This window comes from Limanda limanda, chromosome 18, assembly GCF_963576545.1.
Source record: "Limanda limanda chromosome 18, fLimLim1.1, whole genome shotgun sequence".
Classification (NCBI taxonomy): domain Eukaryota; kingdom Metazoa; phylum Chordata; class Actinopteri; order Pleuronectiformes; family Pleuronectidae; genus Limanda; species Limanda limanda.
Window position 1 is genome coordinate 14,913,416 of NC_083653.1, and position 23,098 is coordinate 14,936,513.

A 23,098-nucleotide genomic window follows, 5' to 3' on the forward strand; every position below is an offset into this window, starting at 1 on the left:
TGTTTTCAAGTTCAATGTGGCTCCTGGATTAGAATGTGTAGACGAAAATTAAAAGTGGTGGCTCGGCCCTCTGAGCCCGGGGTTCCCCTCCTAAGCTCATAATCGTCCTTACAGCAACTACGGCTCTATTAATAGGGGTAATAATAACATGTAGAACAAAACCTCTAAAGCTGTCAGGACGGCCATATTTTGTCAATAACATGGGACATGGACCAGACTGCTCACTGGTGTTAGGCGTAAAGGTGATAGTGGACACAGTCTGCCAGACTATTATTATGTTTAGAAGTGATATAAAGGAGACAAACGACCTTCGGTTGACAGATATCCCAAAGCAAATCACTAGTGATGAAACAATAAGTCCATTAATGAATGCATTGAGCGACAGAACATTAAGCAGGGGTTTGTTCAGATAATCAATTGAAGATATGATTCTTCAATTGATTGTGTACCAATTCTTCATTAAATGTCCAGACCTGTGTTATATACTTTGTTGACTTGTGTACTAAGCAATGTTTAAACCCAGAGAAATCCCCAATGTAAGTCAAGGTTACGGGATGTTTCCTATTGATTTAAGAAGGAAAAACCCACTTGTAGCCGGCTAGCCAGGCAACTTTTTTTAATGGATCACGATTATTGCTTTGCTGCGTAATGTGACTTAATCTTAAACACGTTACCTCATCTGTGGTTTGCGTCAGGTAGATTTTCATCAGCAATGGAGCTCATAAAAACAACTTTTATGATTCCAGCCTGCATCACGACGTCATCAAACTGGGTCTTTTGTTATTGTTCTGATTGAGAGTTTATTTTACAAATATTGGCTGCTTGCCTGTGATAGTAACTCAGTGGCGCCCCCCTTCAGAGGGCGAAAAAAGTGCATGCCCCCAAGCCCACAATGTTTTTTTAGTGAGATAAAGGTCAACACGAGCACATAAGCGCCCTCTTGTTTGTTCATTTTTATTTAACTCCATATTTTCCCCTGGTCATCCACGCTCCCCCCCACTCCATCCCCCCCAAGGTGGGGACTAACCTCCCAGTTTAAGAACCACTGGAGTATCTGAATATATTTTGGTTTTGGACTGTTTTTTGAGGAGATGTTCATGTGATTTAAAGAGGGATGATAGGCATTTTCATTTACACATTTTATGGACAAACCATTCATTCATTATGAACTGGATAATGATTTCTGGGGTTGTTTTTCATCACTTGGCATTTTATTGTCCAATCAATTAAAGTAGCACTCATTTTGGTCTTTATGGCTGGACATGCCAAAACCTATGTGATATTTTTTCCGCAGATTCATGGATTATGAAAATAATCATTATTTGTAGCCCCACAGACAACTAAAAATGTCAGTTATAAAGAATTTGGCATCTTCATAGAAACAGTTAACACGCGATTAATTTGATCTAAAACTTTAAATACCATTTAACTGTATTCTGCAATAACTATGAAGGCTAAAGTGGCTCAAGAGTAATGACCTCCCAGCAGGGTACTTTTTAGGGACTGATTAAAAAATGTATGGTATAAAAATTTCCCATAGGATGATGCAATGACTTTCAGACGAGTGAGTCCTAAAATTCCAAAATTGTATATAAAGCAACTCTGTGTTTACCCTTCCTGCCTTGTAGCATCCACATATTTAAAAACTCTCTAGTTTTTACCTCCACCATGGAAGTTATGTTTTCATCAGCATTTGTTCATTGAAAGTTAGCTGCATTACACAAAAACTACTGGATTGATCACCATTAAACTGGGTGGAATGATGCAGAATGGGTCAGGGAAGAGGCCATTGGATTTTGTTGTGGATGCAGTAATTCTTTTCACTGTCTTTACCATTGCAAGATTAGCATTATGATGTTTTTACAAATTCCCAGAGAAATATCACGAATCCTGATGGAAATTAAAGTCTTTAGGGGACTGATACCTATGAGTATGACTGTTGGGCCTTAGCTCAGCGCTCCCACAAGTGCTATCCTAGTTACAAATGTGTCCATGAAACCGAAGCTGAGTTAACCCCGATGATATCATTACTTTTCCCTCAAACTTGACACAGCCCCTCTAGAAGCAAAGTAGCCATTATACAACTGTTTTCACGAGATGATGAGTGGTCTCTCTACCTACTATGCTGATCTTCATGTATCGGATTTGCGGAGTACCTCTGTAGTATCATCGTCGTTTGCCACATCTGCATCCTCTTGTCCAGATCACACGTCAACGTGAGGTCAAAGGTCGGAGATGCTCTTGGAGATTCATAAGCAATGCATGGTGTTTTATATTTGGGAGAAAGTAAGAAGCAGCTGAGTCAATGTAGGGTCTGTGTACCCTTGTGTGCGCACTCTGTAATGTATTCAGTGCCAGCAATGAGCACAACAGCTTTACATAATGATCAAAGCTTGAGGGATGCTGGAGCATGGCTTCAGCCCACAGTATTAATAATAATAACCTTTGAAGTTATCACAATCCCACAACCTCATTCCCTTCATATTCTGCCTCTCTCTGTCTTTATGTGTCTCTTCCTCTCTCTCACACGCATACACCTACACACCCGTGTGCAGACCCACTCGACTTTCCTCTTCTGTTTAATGTTTCTGTGTATGGGCTGAGCACTTAAAAAGAGGATAGCGATAATGAACACATGACTAACTATTTCCGTCCCGATGTTTCTGCGCTGCACTGCACAGCTCTCGGGGTCTACGAGGATTCAGCCAGCGCTGCTCGCACAAAATCGCAAATTTACGTAAGAGTCGGCGGGAGTCATACGTTGAGTAATTTGGCCAGAAGAAGAAAATCAAGCTCTGCGCTTCCATCCACGCCTTCTCTGTCGGTGCGACTCCCTCAACCTTCAAGACTGACCTCTTGCTACTCGCCAATCTCTTTCTCTCTCTCTCTCTCTCTCTCTCTCTCTCTCTCTCTCTCTCTCTCTCTCTCTCTCTCTCTCTCTCTCTCTCTCTCTCTCTCTCTCTCTCTCTCTCTCTCTCTCTCTCTCTCTCTCTCACTCTCTCTCTCTCTAACAGTGTTTGAAATGCATGGGCAGGAATGGGTTCTCTTTAATTGAAGTGTCTGAATCAACCTTATATTTATATGGGTGCCTCTCGAAAGACTCATTGGTCAACCAAGTGTCTGGCAGTCTTGCGCGGGTGGATCTTGCTAATCAGGGCACAGAGTTAGGAAGCATGAAAGCTAGGTTTAGGAGAGAGGAGAAAAGAGGAGAGGAGAGGAAAGGGGGGAAGATGGTAGACTAAATGAGACGTGAGAAGAAACAATATGAGAGGAGAGCAGGCAAGAGGAAGAGCAGGACAGGGATAGGAGATGGGGTGAAGTTGAGAGGGGATGGTGGTTTAACAGGAGGTGGGGATAAAAGAAAAATAGAGAACAGGTAAAGTACAGGGATTTCAAAAAATGTGGTTAAATGGTGGAGTGAAGGATGAAAAAAGAGAAGGAAGTGGAAGAATTCAAGTGTCAGAGACGCATAAACTAACAGGAAGAGTAAATGGGAGGGATGAGATTATAGAAGTAGAGTCTGAATATCTATCTGTGTCCGTGTTGGAGGTCTCACTTTCTCTCAGTCTGTCACTTCTGTTCACTTCAGCTGCTGCTGAGCAGTCTCTCTGAATACCAAAGTCATCTTCAGATGTCAGCACTTTTGTCCCAGATTATTGCATTTTGCTGTTTTTGACCTGGGATTTAAAAAAGGCTTCCATTGTGTTTTCTGCATGACTTGGCATGTCAGTATCAAAGTGTGGTGTGCGTGCGTGTGTGTGTGTGTGTGTGTGCTTGTGTGTGTGAGTGTTTCTGTGTGAGAAATAGGAAGACAGACAGACTGAGCGTCTGAGACAATATGACAAAGGAGGAGTGGAGCAAAGGCAATATAGGAATAAACTGTGTGTGTGTGTGTGTGTGTGTGTGTGTGTGTGTGTGTGTGTGTGTGTGTGTGTGTGTGTGTGTGTGTGTGTGTGTGTGTGTGTGTGTGTGTGTGTGTGTGTGTGTGTGTGTGTGTGTGTGTGTGTGTGTATGTTTGGAGACAAGTGTCTTCCTAGGCTGTAAAATGGATAATAATGGATTGCTGTCAAGTCGTCCATCTTTGTCTACAGTCTGTGGTTATAGTTTAATTTGTTAATCCAAGTTGTGGTTAAATGATGATTACACTTTACATGTTAAAAGTAATGTTATCATTATTATATTATTTTTATTATATATAAAGACTCCTCTCTATCTATCTATCTATCTATCTATCTATCTATCTATCTATCTATCTATCTATCTATCTATCTATCTATCTATCTATCTATCTATCTATCTATCTATCTATCTATCTATCTATCTATCTATCTATCTATCTATCTATCTATCTATCTATCTATCTATCTATCTATCTATCTATCTATCTATCATTATCTATCTATCTATCTATCTATCTATCTATCTATCTATCTATCTATCTATCTATCTATCTATCTATCTATCTATCTATCTATCTATCTATCTTTCTATCTTTCTATCTATCTATCTATCTATCTATCTATCTATCTATCTATCTATCTATCTATCTATCTATCTATCTATCTATCTATCTATCTATCTATCTATCTATCTATCTATCTATCTATCTATCTATCTATCTATCTATCTATCTATCTATCTTGTTAAATTGGGATGAAATTGGGAGGAAATTGGGATGACAATGGTTTAAATAAATCAAAGTAGATCTGCACAACATCTGGTGTCATCTGACATGCAGCAGCCAAGTCAAAATGCTGTTTTACCCTAAATGTTGTGCCAAATTACAGCTGTGTCATGGCTGTCATACACACACACACACACACACACACACACACACACACACACACACACACACACACACACAACCACACACACACACAACGCGTAAACCTAGATACTTGGCAGAATCAGAATTAGAAGAGACACAGTCCACTACTGCAGCTGACAGACTCTCAGTTTTCCCAGTCTAGCTTGTATGTGTCCGCGTTTAGTGAGGCTGCTGTACTTCTTTACCAATTCCCCTCTTGTCCAATGCTGGAGAGGCCTGACTAGCTCTGTGTGTGTGCGCGCGCGTATATGTGTGTGTGTGTGTGTGTGCCATTGGTCATGGGGCTAAGGCATCAGAGGGCACTCATGAAGAGGCCCAGTGAAGCTTGAATATCTAGTGATGCCCTCAAGCTACCAAGTGCTGCATCTGCCTTTACTGCTGCCCAACACAGCCCTGGCCCTTGCAGCCCTGTCACCCACCCTCCAGGCTAAGGGTGTTAACGCTATTTCTGTGTGCATGGTGGGTGGCAAATGTGTGTGTTAACACGCCTCAGCCTCCCTGCATGTTGGCAAAAAGGAGCTTCTTACTGTATGGTTCTTTCTACAATAGGTGTGCAGCAAAGGCCAAATCTGTTGCAAACCTGTGTGAGTCTCAGCGTTACTGTGTCTGTGTTTGTGTATGTGCTATAGTAAACAGCTGTAGTAACCAGTTGGAGCTTAATTCCAGTTTAATCGCTATTAAAGCGATACCTGTCTAGAAAGGGCAGCCACAGAAAGCCAATTGCTGTGTCTGCACCCTTCCCCCCAAAGAGTTCAACAGTGAGTGTAGTAAAAGATCTCCCTTTTGTTCAATCTGTAACCTACATAAAGAGATAAAGCTTATTTTAATAAAGACTGCACAGACTGCTCTGTTTATTAAAGCAGTGCATGTACTACGTTTCACCCTTCAGACAAACTGGCAGCAACAAATATAATATTTCAACTCTTGAAAGCAGTTTTTATCTCACAAAGGGACTTATATTTCAAAACGCTACAGACAACAGAGCCGGCAATAAATTACCAAAAGCCCTGAGATAAGACTGTTCCCCAGGACAATCCACTACAGTGTACCGACGAGTCAACTCTGGAGAAAGACTGCAGACTGACCACACATTTTAAAATCTTAATGATTACTTTCCCGTCTGAATACCTCAAACCCTTAATAAAATACTAGGTGAGTTACATAAAGCCTGAGCACTCCTGTTGTATTTTTTTTTCTTGCATGTGGTTAAACTACTTAGATGTTTTGGTATTTGTTGCAATTGTGTGGAGCGTGGTTTCCTTCATGCTTTCACTCATGTGTGTGCTTTGTCCTTGCGGTCCACTGTACTTCAGGGCCATGAATGGACTGTTGCACATCAATGTGAAAGAAAAATTGGGACACTCTCATTTGTGTCATATCCACTGTTTTACAAAATGCCTGTCCTGCACTTTAGGGACAGTTCGTGAAGGAAGACTATGAGCACTTAGAATATAGGTTTTACAACATTTCTAAAATATCATCATATGAATCAAAACGAAATAGTCGAACTAATCGAAATAGTGTTGATGATATTATTAAAATGAAGATCAATGTAAAATGAGTTTTAACACAATAATACTGTTCTCACTTGTAGGCTATGCTTTGGAGGCTTCAATCGAAGAGCTGCTCATTCACTTTGAATGGGGTGACGTCAGTCGAACTGCATTGTTGTTCAGTTGCATACAGCAGAAGTTATGCATCAGCGGAGGCACCGGCCAATCAAATCACCTCAATGTGAAAGAGGAGACAGAAGCAGCTGGTGTGTGCTCATCTAGTCTAGGATTTTATTTCCTGTATACTTGTCTTTAGCATTGCATTGATAGCTAGCATGGCACGTTAGAACAAAAAGCTATGTTGTGTGCTTCGAGCATGAAGTTGTAATCATCATTCTTTTGAATATCGCATCAGCATCAACCATTGGACATGGCCACGTTAACGCAATGCAAACCTCTGGATCTAGCTCAAGCACTCAGTCTTGCAACAAGCTTGTTGATCTCCCTCATCTTCTGCTTTGGTTGAACTAAAATGCACTTCTCCCTGCAGTGTTACAAGTCCTGTTAAAAAAGAAGAGTTGCAAGGCAAGCCATCATAAACACAACTCATAACCTGCAGCAGCAGCAGTTGGCCGTACGCATAGCTAAACACTGTTGAGATCCTTCTCTATAATTACTTCATTCTTACTCCTGGCCGTCTTCAGTACCTATCTTAAAAGCTGCAGGCTTCCAGATGGGCCCCAGACTTTTAAAAGCCTGTAGATAACACTGCTGCACCTCATCTCATATGAAGTGTAAAAAAGAGACATTGTATTTGCTCATTTCTACGTCCACACACTGACTGTTCTGAAATGAATTGTGAGATAAGTGAAAAAGCAGCTTGTATTTATTGCTTTGGCTTTGTTAACAGGGTTATTGTTCTGCAGTGATCAGTACAGTGTTTTTTATGATGTTTTAATTTGGTTGATGTATTTGAACAGTGCACTGGTGAATGGACCAGGGCTAACATTGAGTAAATCACTTTATAGGGCTCATAAAACATTTTAATTGCTGCATGTGTTCATAATTGTAGCAGGTTTCAGTACATGAATGCAGCAGTAAATTATGTCTCGATTGTTTAAATGTTCCTCTGGGTGTATTCTCCTCTTAGAAAGGGAAAAAGCTCTATTGTGGAGGCATGACAAGTATCCAGGAGTGACTTGGACTGTTTTGCGCAAGTGAACAAACTCTCGTCTGATTTCATCCTACGCAGTGATCCCTGAGGAAGTAGGAGGGAAGGGACATAAGAAGCAAAGGGAGGACACAGTAGAGTATTCTGAAGGGATCATTGAAGTCACTCAACGCTTTCCATCCTACTGCCAGCCACCTTGGTCCGACAGTTGCCAGCCAGCTTGTTCTGTGATTTGAGATCAGTCAGGTGGAAATTCATCAAAGCAGACTTGAATAAGGACATTCATTATGGCTCAGCTTGATTCACTACCATCCCCCAGCTCCCTCACCCACATGGTAAGGCTTCAAAGGGAAGTGAGAGGTTGAAGATGCAGGCTGCGATCGCACTGAAGCTCATATTAAAGAAGCCTCTTCGCCAACTACATGGTTCTCTCCCTGTGAGAGGTGATTATGAGACGATGTGGCCCAAACCGGACCGCTGTGTTTTTGAGCCAACTCAATCTGACCCTTGAACTGAGATCATTCACTAAGCCCCAACGCCTTCAGCTGTTATTGCTATCCCTGTAAAGCTTAACATCTTTGGTTAGCATATTAGCAAACACCATATGAATGATAATATTGGCAGATTTGTTTCTTGAAATATTTTTCTAGTATTTGAAACGGCTGGTTCTTGATTTCAAGCAGCATTTTAATTTCCAGCCATCTATTGTACACGTTTTGCAGCTATCATATTTGATCAGCTGTATAAAGTCAGATAGAAAGCTCAAGTACTGTTGAAAATCCTATCTTGTAGCAGTGGCTTTCCACCATGATGTTTCAATCATTTAGTTTGGTCAATGTCCCATTCATTAACATGGATGAGGCAGGATTAATCACCAATATCCTGCAGCCAGCCGCCAGGGGGGGATTGAGACTCTTTTCCATCACTTTTGGGAAGTTGTCATGTCCATCTTGATATACAGTTTAAGATGGCTACATGCAGGACATGACAAAAAATGGAAACACTGCAGCTAGCGATGCGGAAAGACATGGAAACACATGAAAGCATGGTTCACATTTTCCTGTGTAAAGATGGTTAGCGCCAGTATTATATGTTAGGAGTAATAGATACTTCTGTTGAATCCAAAGATATTTATTTTTAAATAACAAGTTTAGCTTTGTATGCTGTAGAATAGACTTCTCCAAATACAATAATGAGAAGGTCAAATACATAAATGTTAGCCTAGACTCGAACAGCTTCCAGGACTGGTTCCCACACTGTGGGTATAGGAGTTGTGATTGGGGCTTTTTTAATGTAACCCCACAAGCTACTGTAGTTAGTTCCTGACATTCCTCCTCCGCCTACCACAGTGCTAAATACATGGCTTCTACATGTGGAGAGATATGAAACTCCGCAGACCTTCTGTCCCTAGTTAGTGTTTCTGAACCATGATTGTCCAACTGTTTTGTTCAGGAGGGATTTAGCAAAAGGTCAAGCAGACTAAATCTCACAAATGTTAAGTTCTGATTTAAGCCATTAAGCTTAAACTGCACAGGGAACTGTGTTCTTCTTCTGACTCAATGAGTGAAATCCATTCAGTCAGCATTACAGGAGGACAAATAGTGTCCTGTCGTGAAGCTAATTATACAGAATAGATGACTGTCTGATTGGACGCAGCCAGTCGACAGTGATTTATATGAGTCAAGACTAATCTATCCCACAATTAGTTTTGTGATCCAGATGCTTTCAGTAGATGTGGATGTGTTGTCACTGTAAACACAAGCAGACATGTATTAATACTGCTGCTCAGGGTGGAGGATGTTGTAGCTTGTGGCGATCTCCTGCAGAGCCCCAGTCCTCTATTTCCTCCCTGTTTTGATGATGAAGAGTGTTGTTTCTCGTCCCTCGTCATTCAAAACCAGTGATATGGCCTAAATTTAGCACTGCTTGGAAACTTGACCATCACACAGATTAGTGTCCGTGATGTGATGTCTTAAGATGGACTTCAGCCGGGAACCAAACACAACTTGGGGCATAAAATAAGTCCCTCATTATCCTCTCATGTCATCTGTGTGTGTGTGTGTGTGTGTGGGTGTATGAGTCAGTGTGTATATTTCATTTTTAGTCTTGAGTCCTGCATGAGCGCACACGCAGACGTGTGAAAGCACATATGCACCTAGACTCATACATAGTGTATATGTGCATAACTGAATGTATATGCACTCACATGAGTACTCACATAGCCCTAACCAGCCACACACACACACACATACACACAGACAAATACACACATCAGGGCGGGCGGCTAATGATGTAGGGTAAGACAGAGCACCCAGATGCACTGGCTGAATAGATTAAAGCATTCATCCAGTGACACAGCTGTGCTCTCTTTGATGCCCGGGCATGAAACTGCAGGAAATTTCGACAAAAGAGGGATGCAGAGACGTAGCTGATTAAAAAAAAAAAGGAAAGAGAGAGTGAGATCCACTCTGACGTGTACGGCGTGTTAATGCTGTGTAACTTGTCAGAGCAGCAGCTGCAGGCCAGTGTTCGTGTGGTTGTGCCTATTAGATTGATTGATATACTTCTCTATTTGTGGAGTACTTGTAAAAAAGCAACACAAAATCTTTAAGTACTTACTACTATGCAATTTACGGAGCCCCTGAAGGGTCACAAAGATTATTTGAAGAATACTTTGGTGTTCCCTCTCAATATGTTTCACATTATCTTGCAATAGTTTCCCATTCTCATCATGCAACACTGTCTTTTCGTTATAGGTGCACAAGTGTGCAGTCATCTGTATATGTGCAGTTGTCCAATAACTGGTTCTGAATGAATCTGACAGCATCCTGCAGATCACGTACTGCATTATTCTGCAGAGACCTCTTGATGTAAGAGTTTACTTTTACTTATTATATAATAAGCAGTCGGACTATATCAGCATACTTCATGGCCCATTCAAAGTAAAATTCAATAACCTGATTGGAACTACAGGGTTTGTCGGAAGGCCATGAAATGATATTGTTAGGGTCAGGTGAGTTGATTTGTTTTACAGATAAACTCTGAAATCGAGGGAAAAGAGCAATAATCGTGTGTGTCAAGGACAGATTAACACAAACTCATTGCAGCCTGATTTAACTCCAATAAAGGCTTGGGTCAGATTCAAACACAAAAACATGCCTGTCGGGTTCAGGTGGGACTGGGTTAGTTTTCTCTCAGAGTTGGATGGGTACAGACTGGAAAAAACGGCTCAAGTTGCAGTTTACTACAAATATGTCCAGAAGGAATAGAACAAGAAAAGAATTGCAAGGTAACACAAAATTATGATGGTAAAGTAAAATGTGAGAGAACGCAAAAGTAACAAAACACCAAATCTTTCAGAGGTGAACCTTCTCCTACCGTTCTCTTGCAGTCAGAGCAAGCAAAGAGGGGAATAAAATATTAACTCCCTGTGGTCAAGTAGATGGCAGAGTGGCTTCACTGGGAGATCACCTTTGGTAAGTGTGAACTTCGCTTCACACTCACATATGTGTGACCGTGTCCTAATCCTCAAAAATAGTTCTTGAGTTGACCCATCGGGGGCGGCGTAATAATTAATGCCCAACACTTCATAATTAACCATAATATAAGATCATGTATGAACAGATGTTTCAGGAAGCAGCAGCTCATATTCTCATGCTTTTAAACTGACTTGCTAATTCATAGCTGAGGTAAAGCTATCTATTAGTTTAAAGGGAGTTTAAAGGTTCAGCATATAGGCTTGTTAGCTATTTGTACCCCAAGGGGCTTTAGTGTGTTTCTGATTGCCTGGGTTGAGGGTTCTGGTTGTGCAGCGTTCACAGCCCTGCCAGCGTAGCTCTAATTAAACCCGGCACGAGTTTCTTTTAAACCCCCCTGTGTGTCGAAAAACGTTCTAAGTCTACCGTGAGACGCAGGAAGAAGAGGAGGAAGAGGAAGCTGCATGCTTCTGAAATATAAATGGGCGGCACATCTTTTTGTTGTTTTTGTGAGTATGCAAGGGAGCAAGGGAGCAAATGAAAAGTCATTCTGAATTTATTTATTTGAAAATTGTGTTGTTACATTATCTGGTTAGAAATAGAACGACCTCCGTCACCCAAAAATTGAAACTAGGTCCTTCACTTCTTTCAGCTCTGTAAGCAGCTACGCTGTCTCTTTTGTAACGCTCCAGGAAAAAGGCAGTTTCCCTGATTGTGCAGTTATGCAGCATGCTACGATGCATTATGAATTATTTGGCTTTGTTTTCCCCCTGTCATTCTATTATCCTTCCAGCTAAGCCTCTTCATTTCCTCAGACGGCCGTGCCATTGTGCATTTCCCTCTCTGTTTATCCATCTGCAAATGGACCATGCACTAGTGTGTGTGTGTGTGTGTGTGTGTGTGTGTGTGTGTGTGTGTGTGTGTGTGTGTGTGTGTGTGTGTGTGTGTGTGTGTGTGTGTGTGTGTGTGTGTGTGTGTGTGTGTGTGTGTGTGCGTGTGTGTGTGTGTGTGTGTGTGAGAGAGTAATAGGAAACGTTGTGTTTAAGAGTGATGATTGCTCTGGCCCTCGTGGTTTACAAGCAGACAAGGTAAAGGCTGCTACTTTCTCAGCTTGCTCCAGTCAATCCCTCTGAAGTGAGTCAGTGTGTATGTTTGTGTGTGTGTGTGTGTGTGTGTGTGTGTGTGTGTGTGTGTGTGTGCAGTAGGAAATGGAGCTAAGAGCTGTCATGGTTTACAAGTAGTACCTCGGGTTATTGAGGGCATCATCATCTTCCTGAGCAACATTTTAATGTTTCTTTTTAAAGTGTCTTTTTATGACAAAACAATCTCATCACAAGTCTCATTTAGATGCAACTCCGGAGGTTTCCACACGTATGGATTTTATGGTGATGAAGTTGGCAGCCTCATCAAAATTCAAAGTAATTTTATTAGACAATGTGTCCCTGATTGAAGACAGAGATACACAAAAATGCTTCTCATTTCTTGGCAGTGACCATAGAAATGAAAAATGTCACAGTCTGATTGTTGCTGACTTTTGAATGTTTCTGTAAATGCAGAGTTTAACCTCTGATGTCCTCCCTGGTCCTAGGGGGAAATGCCGAGTTACTAGTGTAGACACTAAGCTAGATGAACATGCCAACAATTGCAGCTTTTCTTATAGCACCTTCTTACACAGATTTCAATTCTTAACATCTTTTCTCTTGTGTTCTTTTTTTTTTTTTTTCCAATTCATCATTCTCCAATCCCTTTAGATGCATCAATGCATGCACAGGTGCATGCACATCTGCATTGTGGAGAAATGTGATGGTTTACTGGCCTGCAGTATCTCCACTAGAGCCTGATAATATTATCAATTTTATCCACCAATATGAGCCTTTTACAGGCATATTGGAATTTATCCATATCAATGATCTTAGATATGTAGGATTTTAAAGATCATCTTTGTGGAATAAGTTAAACAGGAGCAATTTCAATAAATTCTGGACCTTTTGATGGTTTTTATATTGATAATAAAAAATCTGTACATTGTTTCTCAAAGACTGTCCTTGAAAAAGCAGACATGACCATAAAGGCTGCTATATCTCATCTTGCTCATGCCAATCACTGTCAAAGCATCTGTGTGACATGTGTGTGTGGATGTGCCACCCTTTATTTATAGTCTTTTGCATATTGAAACATGATGAGCAATATATTAATCATTAGTCAACTAAAAGCGCATTTCTCAAATGGATTTATATTTAAGTTTGCTGGTTGGATGTTGTAGACTCAATACAAATACCACGAATGTGATTTGAACAGATATACGATATGAAAGAGTTGTTAGAAAGGGAAAGACAGAAAGAAAAAGGAATGAAGAAAAAAGGATGGGGAAGAATTATAAGTTGAATTTAACTGTGTCATGTCTGAGACTAAGAACACACCCCGTCTCATTTTGTATTGGGTGCACATCTGATTGTAATGGGCTCTGACAGTATTATCTTCTATTACTTTGTGTTCGTGGAGACGATGGCCGGAGTAGTAAGAGAAAAATAGAGTTAAAGCCATGAGGGAAATACTGAAAAAGCTTTTACTCCTTTTACACTGACTAGCCATTAAGTGGAAGTATTTCTGTACAAAATTAGTGCATTAGAGCATGTGAAATGTCTTTTTCTGGTCAACATAATTTTGCATTTATCTTTTTAGCTGTAAATAGACAATAGACTTTATATAAAGATGGACGACATAAAAGCTCCGCAAAAGTGGAGCCAAAGCATCTTGATCAGCCCCCTGGTGACTGCCATTTACCCCTAAATGGCTCCTCATAGATGTTGTGCACTAAATCTAAGTCGCTTTGGATAAAAGCCTTTTTTCAAATGACATGTAATGTAAAAGTGTAGACATATCGTCCATCTTTATATACAGTCTAAGAAATAGACTTTTTATATAGGCTTTCATTTTTAGTAACCATCTTAATGACTCAAAACGTTGTGACCCTTAAATTAAATGTGTAGTTGCAATAGTTGCTAAAAAAGAATGACGCAAAATGTCTATAATTATATATATACATGTTTATATGTATATATATCTATACAGATAGAGAGAGAGAGAGAAAGAGAGAGAGAGTTCAGTTTAAGAAATTGTATTCTTTGGGACCCCTAAGAGTGATCTTTGGCGTTTCCCGATCCCCGGATTGAAAACCTCTGCCTCAGACGCTCTGGAATCTGGTCCCATCGCTGCTGGTGGGTACTACCAGCAGGAATTTGTGGCTATGTGGGGTGTGGATATATGTGGCTTTTTCCACGGAACTTAGGCCTCTGCACTAACTCACACACACACATTTGTGCACACACTCGCATATCGACACACAGTGGCCCTAATCCGGCGCTGTTATCAGTGAGCATCAGCGTGTGAAGTCATGTGGACCGGTATGAGTCTGCGGCTGAGACTGAAACACCGCACAGCTGAGATCCGCTGATGAGAGCATCTCCGCTGGACGCATGTCATCCTCTCACACCCCGGCCCACCACTGCCTAGCAGCCCACATTAGCTCAGAAGCTGTTTGGTGGAGAGGGAAGGGAGGCTATATTTAGCATTTCGTGTAGTCAAGAGGCGTTGCAGTCAGGAGACCAGTCAAAAAATATTTTACAGCACTACCCTGCTGTAACTGTACTAATCCGACTTCTCCGGGAACAAAAAAATCACATCTAGTATTCCATTTGTTTTGTCTTCTCGAGTACAAAGAGACACTTTGTTTTGGCGCTCCAGAGACCCAGTGAACAGACTTTTGTTAATCCACAAATGTTTGTTTCAGCTGCTATTGAACTCCCTTTTATTGAAGTAAACAGGCCTGTGAGTCTCTGTACACATTATCTATGGAGGGTCGAGGATTTGTTCCACACTGGTATTGAACCGCATCAGCTTTGAATGCTCGACATGACACACATTAGATCTGAACCCACTGTCTTTGTCATGTCAGTCTCTATTTGTTTGGATCATGACTCAATTTGTGTCGTCTACAAGCATTTATTAGAAAAATTCATCACCTCAGCTGCCATACACCTTTTTATTCATCTGATACACTGCCACATGCATACATTTCATTTTCTTCATCTATAACGACAGCGTGTCAACCTCTTCCAACTCCTCAAGCTGCCCACACAAACTGAAACTGCATTAACGTGACATTTAAAACAAAAAGCTGAAGCTGTTTTAAAGAGTGACCGTCAGTGTTACAGTACCTGGATGAAAGCAGCATGAAGAGTGATGTGTCGTATTGAGTGATGCTGAGTCAGGTGTTTGTGTTGTTGGACTGGAGAAGTTTGGAGGCTGGTTAATTGGAGCCTTTATTGAGTAACAACTTTGGGCCTGTGCCTGAATTGACTTGTCCCTTGTTGGCTCAATAGAGCTGATACTTTATAAACAGTGATTGTTTTCTTTCCGCTGTGTCGATCAAAAACTTTTTATGGCTTTTTTTGTGAAGTATTTTATACAGCACTGCATGTTGATACACAGCATCAGATCTACTGTATGTAATGTGGACATAACAGTTTCTATAGGCAGACTGCATTCCCTTGAATAATGGTTAAGGTGCTTATCTGTTTTCCAATTCAGTTCAAATGAAGCCATTGGATTCACCACAAGCGAGTGGGGGGGGGGGGGGGGTTGATGACGCTTCTAACATGTGAAAGACGCAAAAAAGAAAACAAATATCTCCGGGTGAAAAAAGCAGTGAGACACATAGAGGACACCGACGAAGATGTCTTATGAGCCGAAAACAGTGGCGGGTTGCTGTAAACATGATCACATGACCTCCACAGCGGAGTTAATACTTCGCTTTCTGTCTCTGTCAGCTGCACCGGGCTGCTCCACCTCTCACCTGAATTATTCGGAGGATTTGATGCTGTTGTGAACGTGTCTGTGCAAAGAACCCCCCCCGCTGTGTTGTGCATGTATGAAAGGCAAACTGCAGCTAAAGTCTGTAGCCGACTCTTTGGATTTTACCCGGAGGTCATGTCTGAAAACGGCTTAACCGAACTCAGTATCACTCTGATATGCTTATGTTGACAGCAACAATGTTCAGCCTTCGGGGAACATTGTTACCAACAAACTGAAACCAATAAGCATTTTTATCCAATGCATTGCATTAAAATGTGTTTTCACATGGTTCGAGGAGACAGTTTCTTTGTCAGATGTTGGACAATATTATTAGGATTCTGAGAATTAATCGTTGCCTTAAAATGTCTATGGTATACAATGTATTAGTGAGCATGTGGACAACTTTTCTGGGTTACTGTCTATTGAGCCTCAGGTTAGTTTTTTGCATCCACAATGCAGTAAAGGACCAGAGGGTGAATTATTACCAATGGTCCTTTTCTGTTCAGTGTGACATTGCTATTTGGAAGAAACTGCCAATAAATTGTGTTCTTCCTTTATTTGGTTGTGTTCTTGCATGCATTGAAATCTGGAAACTGTATAGGAAGGACTGTATGTGAGAATGCTGAAAATGACTTAAGAGGAAAAAGCTGTGTTTTGTAATGAAATTCATTGTTGCTCTGTCTTTGTCACTTGAGCAAGAAGTGTTACTTGCTGTCATATGTGCTTGATTGAACCCAGGTTAATCCAGACAAAAGATGGCCATTCTCTATACATTACTGAGCTCTCAGTAGCACAGAAGCAACTTCCTGTGTTCAGGCCCAGCAAGAAACTGGTAATCTGGGTCAACAGGTATAAGCTTGCACTTACGCTTGCACTTACCATGCACAGCTAAAGACAAGCGAGGTGGAAGAGGAGGCAGTGGAATATAAACACCCTACAGAGGGAATGGGTTGTAGAGGAGGAGGAGGAGGTAAAAAGAAGGAAATGGTGGCAAATGATTGGTCCGTAGGCCTTAGTGGGGATCTAATCAATGTTTTATAAGTATCACTTCTCTGTTTGTAGGTTAGACTTATCTTTCCTTTGCCATGTGTGGGCTAATGGTGGAGCAGTGAGACACACTGGATTGCACCGGTGAGATAACGCCCTGCATTGTTCGTGTGCATTGTGTTTTCCCAGTACAATTAATCTGAAATACAATTAACCGACATTACCTTTCATTTAGAGAGCATGGAACCATTTGAGACTGAACAGTGCTGTTGCCAGATAAGATTAAGGTTTCTATGGTTGCAATTATATGGAGCAGATACAGATATATTTATAGATGTTTTCCTGTTTAAATATATATATATATTATTTCAGCAGAAAGGTTACAGGTGGACCAAGCTTAAATGTCAATAATTTTAAAGAAATATTTCAGAACCGATGTTTGATATTAAATAAGTCAGATATTTCAAATGAAGCTGGTCGTTGACGGAAAATCAAGATCCACATGTTCTGATTCGCCTGCTTCCTCTCTCAACATTATCTCATCATTCCTCCTCTTTACTCATCTTATCCTTTCTGTTCACAAGTGCGTGCACACATGACTTTTTGCTCTTTAAAACGAGGTCACCCCGGTCGCCGCTTCATGTGTGTGTGTGTGTGTGTGTGTGTGTGGCTCTCTGAGGATTAACATTCATAGTAGAACTGGTCCGGAGCAGCGGTGTACACTGGATTGTCCTCTGCCGTTATGGTGAAAATCCCAGGTTGCATCATCTGTCAGAGCGGACGTTTTGCTCTGCGTCCTTGGCTGAGATGTGAGGGATTGATATGCTGTCAGAGCGACGTTATCCAGCTCATAAACAGCAGGCCTTGCCACAACTTTTACAGAGGTGCAGCCCCTAGTACACCCCCCACACAGATCGACCCTGTGCTTCCGTTTCATAGATCGCAGTCAGACAGTGACACTGACACGTGGCTGTTGAATGAAGAGGCAAATGCTAATCAGGTGACCAAGCCCTCCCACGTGCAGCTATATATAGGTCATAGCTACGATCTCCCTCATGCTAAAATGATGTACATGGGGGAGTTAGAGCGATATTCCGCATCTATGGTGTATTTTTTTTCCAGCAGAAACTGACATTTTTTTAACAAAGCAAGTTTAAGGAAGAATTTAAAGATTGTGTGTGTTAGTCACAAGCTGCAAACATTTGCAGGCCTGGATAACTTTTTAAAACCTACAGCAGGAGCTGAAATCAGGAGCTGCAATCAGGAGCTGCACTAATGGACAGTATTTAGCATATAAACCTTTTCAAGTAATAAACTAAATTAGAATTATAAACCTGGATATGAACATAATATGTCTCCTTTAAATTTCAATGCCACATGATTCCATTGCACATTGTAAACATTTCCTTATATTCGTACTTCCAGTTTTCAACCTCAGCCAAGAATGAAAACGTCTTTGAAATTTAAATTTAAAAAAAAATAAAAAAAGTGGATAGAATACAGCATATTATATATTATCGAGGGGGGTGCAGCTTAGTGAAGGTCAGGTATAAGACAATCATGTCAATATGAAAAAGACTCATGTTGTTTTGATTTTATTCTATGTCTCCTGCTCTGGAAACACTTTGGCCACTGTTACCACTTTAAATCAAACATATATTCTTTCTTATCCACACACTCACATCAGGAAACCTGCTGGGTCGACCACTTACACACGCCTTACCCCAGCAGTTTTTAGGCTGGAGAACATTCAAACATTTCAATATACTGTACACATAAACACAGTCTCATGCTGCCATGAAGTGGCTGCCTGTACAAATCCTTAACGTATGTCTTTTACTTCTCTGCCTTAACCATTTTCCCATAGCACCAGGGGGGAAGGCTTCTTGCCGAGCTATCAATAATAAACGATTAAGCTGAGAGTTTAACATCCTTGTGTAGATAATGGGGTGGAAAGGAGGAGGCTTTCAAAGAACAGAGTGCTTTTAGCCTAGAAACCACAGGCAGGAAGTGCTCGGTTTTTAATGGTCAGAGGCTGAAGGTGCCGGCTTACTGTTCAAGCATCATTTCTTACACGTGGTAAATGGTTTCTTTCAAATTACAACCATTAGTGCTAATGGACAGTATTAATTTAATGTAGCATATACATGTGTGTCATTTAAGATATGATTAACTTATTACTCAATATTCAAAATGTGTTTTTAACATGACTATTAGGATTGTATGTAAAGTGGAGAGTGATTATTATTTTCAAATAATGCATAATGGTATCATTTACACAATTCAAATCCAAGTAGCCTTAATTGATTGTTTTTCTCGGTGGGGGGTGAAGCTGAAAAGCTGGTAAAAGGCTGCCAGACTAAATCTAAGATGAATGCAATCTTAATTTTCGTTGGTGGCAAATAAGAATTGCTTCAACATTATTTAATGACGCAGTGTTTGTTTGGGATGGGTGGTTTGCTTGACCTGTGTTAATGCTCTGGAGGTACTTGAGAATTATTCTTATCATTAAGGAGTCCTCCTTAAAAACAGTTCTACAATAATCTCACTTTCTTTGTGTGTGTGTGCTGGACGTTGTTTGTAGAGCCTTCCTGTCTGGTTTACCTGCAATGAGGCCATTGTGCATTCAATTCACCCCGTTCCCACTGACTGCTACAGACTGCTGGCCACCTGTTTATTCAAATGTTATTATTATTGAACGTATGGTGTCTCCCAACGGCACTAAATTCAACACTGCACTTCCCTGCGCCTTTACCAATAAACATGCCAAGTTTGAAGCCGATAAGATGAGCTGTTGTTGAGTCATGAGTTCCACATACAGATAGACAGAGATAGCTGGAGGTATAATTTCATTGTGTCAAAAATATGTGCTTTTTTAAACAACAACTGTTTGTGACCTAAACATGCTAAACCCCCAGACATCTTGACCTCACATCATCAAATCCAATTACCTGGTGACTGGAGGGTCTGGGTTAAATTTGCCAGACAGCTGGGGACACCGAGTTAAGTGAATTAAGAACTTAATCCCAGCAGTTCGAGTGAAATGACCAACAGATTGTGATTTTAAGTCATTCTGCCACAGTGAGTGCTTACGTTTGTGACTCCTCTTGCCCTGGCCGATGATCCTCCATGCACTCAGACAATTTCGGATTAAACTTGATATCTGTAGTTTATAGTTGTAAACACCTCTTTAATACTACAATGTGCAACACTGAGCAATTAAACCTGAAAGAGATAGATTGTGCTCTGCACTGTGAGTAAATAATATACTTGCATTGGTTATTTCACGTTAATACAAATTTATAGATTTATCTTATTGATAAGAGGATACATTTGTATTGTTTAACCAGGTACCATTATGATCACAGAGCATAATAACTTATTTCCTGCCAATTATTTATTTAGTGCATCTTAAGTGGTTGTACAATATAGAGATCCATCCGCTAAGACTGTGGCTCATTCAGCATCAATAGCTGACCATCATGCAAATCGACATAGACGTGTACACTACAAACACACACACACACACACACACACACACACACACACACACACACACACAGACATTCGCACGCTCTTCCAGACGCTAACGTAAACAAATAGTCAGAGTTCCCTACAGCGTTGCCAGTCACTCTCTTTATGTCTGACTGTGTCTCATTGAGATGCCGAGTCTATCAAAAGGCAGCTCTCAGTTAAAAAGAAGAAGCATTTGTCTCCCCAGGCTGGATGTGGATGATGTCTGAATACAGATGTTTGCCCCCGAGCTCTGAAACTAATAACATATGGCGAGAGTCTTCTCTTCAGGTGCTTGATAGCAAGGTTATTCCTTCATTCTTTATCAGTAGCTTCTGTTGTCCAGATAAGGAACATGTCTTTATCTACCAAATTCTTTTTAAATGAATGTGTTGGAAAGCTGCATTTTCTAAAGTTTGGGTTTAGACCATGCAAAAGGTGTGTTGCATCACAAAATAATAATAAAAACATCTTACTTCCAACAGCAGCAGAGGCTGTGACACACACACACACCTACATGTTGCAAGAATACCAGTGTCTCTGATATCTATCGCAAATACATATCCATAAAGCACTTCTTTAAGTCATGAATGTCTTTGCAAACAGGAATTGCTAATAGATATATTGGCTAACCTTTAAATATGCAGTTTACAGAAATGTAAACAAAAGAAAACAAATTTTACGTGGTTGATTTAATATTGAGGGCCCTTTTTGTTCAAACTTGCTCTAAGCTGATCCATTCTGTGCAGTTATTCTTCAAGCATTGAATTGTGCAGTTCAACTTCTACTAAAGAATTAAATGGAAATTTATGATTTATATGATGATGACTCATACCGCATAATAGAGGGTTTAAAGACTAATGTTTACATGTGCTGCTCCTTCACTTTGAAAGGATACAGGGAGGCCTGTATGTCAGACACATCTCACTGGAAGCAGACCCAGAACATGCTGGAGGGATAACATATTCCATCTAGAACACCTCAGGAGGAGCTGGAGGAGGTGGCTAAGGATAAGGATGTCTCAACTAATCTACGAAGGGCCCAGTATAAGACCTAGACCAAGATAAGTAGTGGAAAATTGATGGCTAACTCAGGTGAACCGGTAAAAGCTGACTCCTCTTTCTATTGAGTTTATTACATTGTGAGGCAGAAGTAATAAAACAGTTGAAACTAGAAGTAACTATAGAGCCTGACTGATTTGTATTATTGATCAATTTGAAAACTGATATTAGGGAGTAATACACTTCCAATATAGATAAATCGGCCGATGTATTATTAAAGAAATGTACAATGATTCCTAAGATGTCATTATCAAACCCTTATGTCAAATAAATGTAATTGAGGCTTGATATTTTAAACAAATACAACCAAATATATAGAATAAAACATTTTCGGTTTTATCTCACCCTTTGCTTTATTGTGCGTTTAAATCAAAGACACACAGCTGCACACATCCACATGGTTACACATGTGTGCACAGGCAGACAGCGACTCTCCTCTGTCCTCAGGACTGTGGAGATCTCATTTAGATAGCTCTCCTGATCTGTCAGTGCCTCCCAGACTCCCCCTTTCCCTGCTTTATTCATCCATTGTGTTTCCACATGAGGAGACAACAGCAACTTCAGCCGATAGTGAGAGATCGAATGGAGACTCGAAGACCTCGTCTGAACCGGACGTCTCCCTTTCACACTCTCTCTCACTGTCTCTTGCATTGACTTGGAGTTGCACCACCAATATTCACAGCCCGCACTTTGTTTGCACTTAAATACTTTGCAAGAAATATCATTTATCTCACTTTAAAGCATTTGTCGTGTGACAGTTGAGAGTGAGACGTAGCCGCCCATTAGCCGCGGCGTGTGCTGTATTGATGCTTTTAAAGTGTGGGGTACTTAGCATTGCCAAAACAGCTGCCATAATAGCTGTCTCTTTCTCTATTTAGTCTGCTCCTCCCCACCTCTGGAGCACTTACATTACTCCTCTGCATGTGTTTGTGTTTTGCAGAGACAGAGAGAGAGTATGAGAGAGAGAGAGAGAGAGAGAGAGAGTATGACAGAGAGAGAGAGAGAGAGTATGAGAGAGAGAGAGAGAGAGAGAGAGAGAGAGAGAGAGAGAGAGAGAGAGAGAGAGAGAGAGAGAGAGAGAGAGAGAGAGAGAGAGAGAGAGAGAGAGAGTGGTATGTGTATTTATATCCAGTAGTGTAGGGTGTGTAGAGGGGTGTGTCAGCTGCACGAGTCTAACCATCAAACACATTCTTTCTTCCCCTAATGTTAAATGTCAAAAAATCGAAACTCCGTAAGTTGCAGTGTAGCCTTAACCAATTTTCATTATCTTGATCTTATAGCAACGTCTGGATCATTACATTTTAGAGTTGTTTTGGGGTTAATCATCATATTATTATTGTCCTTAACTTTGTCTCATAAGAAAACCCTGTCTACCATAATAAGACATGTATGTATACAACTAATCTTCAACAGCATTTTGTATGAAATTTGATGCTGTGGGATAATGCAAGAAGGAAATATTTATATTGAATCAAACTTTTTACTGCCAACACATTAACGCTGCTCTCTGAGATGCATTGAACTCTTTGAATTTGAGCCTGTTGATGACATTGCGTAACATATAACAGCCCCAAAACAAAACTAAATGATAAGGATGAAAACATGTCCGGATGAAAAAGAGGTGTCATACATGTGATGCAGATGTCAACCTTTAAAGACATTGAGCTTTGAGAGCTTTTGAAACGAAGATTTCCACAGCAGAATGTATGTTTTTC